Below are 2,303 nucleotides of genomic sequence, written 5' to 3'. Positions count from 1 at the left end.
AAAAGCATGAAAGAAACACACACACACACATATATATGGAGAGAGAGAGATAGGGAAGAGAGAAAAAGAGAGATAATTTCTATGACAGGTATCCATGGGTCTCAAATTCTATGTTTCGTTTTGAACAACACTAACTAGGCATAATGTTCAGCTTACCTGAAGCAAATAATAGAAATATTTTCTCTCATTTGTTAGTATGAGAAAGTTGATTAAACTGTAATTACACATCTAAGCCATCTGTATTAAGAAAACGTGTGTGTGTGTGTGTGTGTGTGTGTGTGTGTACAAATATAGAACATATTTGAAAGGAGGATGAGAGGCCAGTGTTACAGGACATCTTAAGTGAGAGAATTAAGGGCTGGAGGAGTGAATGACAACCTGGCTGATAAAGAGCTTATACCAAAAGTATTCAGTATTAAATGCACTTAAGAATAAATAGTAGAATCAGAAAGAAAGAAGACAGCTGGCTTTCCCTTTACTTTTGAATGGCACCTATTAACATTCTGAAAGGATGTCTTATCCCTAAAGGTAATGCTGTATAAAAGGCATTTGGGCAAGGAATCGGGATGGGTAAAAATGAAGAATTATGACATCTGCATTTCCTTTTTACTATCTTAATGAGATACACACTTTGTCCTCTTTGATGTTAATCATTGTCAAAGACATAGGAAAGTAAATGAACTTTTTTTTTTGTAAATGAACTTTTAAGAAACTAAAATTAAAATAAAGACAAAAGCATGAAAGCAAAATCTATTCCATTTCAAAGATACTTCTCTTAGAAAATACCAAATATCAGGTTACCTTCCTCTAATCCCCAAAATGATTTCAGGAAACTTTTATGTTGTCCTTTTACTTACAGGATTCTCCAGCTGCTTCTAGACTCAGTTTTCCAGCACTCACATCTATCTACTCAAGACAACTGAAGGTAAAGGCTGCATTATTGACCTGTATCTTGCTCTCAGCTAAACTACATTCCTTTGTAGCCTGATCTAGCATTATACACTGCCTCTTCCTCTTATAACCCTATAATAATATTTATGGTTTTCCAAATATTCCCAGCCATTCTCTTGCCCAGATCATTGTCTGATGTCCTTCTGCTTAAGATCCTGTTTCATCCAGAAACCCAGTTTTTCTTCATCTTTCACAATGTGCCCTCCTTTTCAGACAAATCTCTGCCGAATTTCAAAAGGAAGGAAGCTTTGAGGCTTTCCTAATAATTACTCCAGTATGATATGATACTATTCAGGTATACTGTGCAACAAACCAGTCAAGAACGTCTCACAAAGCATATCCCAATGACATACCTCTTAATTTTGCTATAACACATCTAGGCAACAAGTTGCTGTAGAACAATTCACCTTGTCTTCATCCTATAGATTTCTAGTGGAGGCTTTCCATTAAGACACTGAAAAGAGGTTTAGTAACAGAAAACTAGAGTTTGACTTTTCACATTGAGACTGATCATTACAACAATATCCAAGGACTAACAAGCACAAGGTTCAAAGCCAAAATCACCCTTGAATACAAGGCAGAAGAGAGGTAGAAAGAGAAAGATACTAAAAGGATGAGCCAGAACAGACAGGTAAGTGATATCCTTCTTAAACTTCCAAATGTGAACCCTGCATGCTACACAATTGAATCACCAGACAAGGATTACCCACAGTGCAACAGTGGCATGACTCTTTTGCAGCTAACTATGATGGTCAATTTCCATTTTCAATTTGACTCAACCTTGAATCAACTCAAATAGAAGCTGCCCAGAAATACAATGAGGAATTTTTATGATTACATTTTTTGAAGGAGAGAATCACCCTAAATATGAGCCATGCCTTCATGTGCCAGATCTGATAAAAGGACATGGAAGAATGAAACTAGCATTGTTTTTTAATGTTTCCTTTACTCTTGATGTCAAGTTCATCCACCCTTTAACTGTTTTATTACTTTCTGTGTGTTTCTCTGGGCTTCCAAAAACTTTCATACATTTAAAAGTTTTCCAGTATAAGTTGTCATCAGTGTTTTTTATCTTGGCCGTTCCTACAGGTGTAAGATGGAATTGTTTTTATTTGCATTTCTCTGATGACTAAGGATGTTGAACAGTTCCTTAAGTGTCTTTCAGTCATTTTAGATTCCTCTGTTGAGAATTCTCTATTTAGGTCTGTATTCCATTTTTTTTATTACGAGTTATATATTCATTCATTTTTTTTTTGAGAATAAGAAAAAAAAGTTTCCGCCTCCTCCCAGCCTCCCATTTCCCTCCCCCTCCCCCACTCTTCTCCCCCTCTCCCCTCTCTTCTCCCCCTCCC

The sequence above is a fragment of the Alexandromys fortis genome, unplaced genomic scaffold (genome assembly GCF_014885135.2).
Source record: "Alexandromys fortis isolate MF-2015 unplaced genomic scaffold, M_Fortis_MF-2015_v1.1 scaffold_100_1_3062724, whole genome shotgun sequence".
Lineage (NCBI taxonomy): Eukaryota > Metazoa > Chordata > Mammalia > Rodentia > Cricetidae > Alexandromys > Alexandromys fortis.
Note: the sequence above shows the minus strand (reverse complement) of the source record.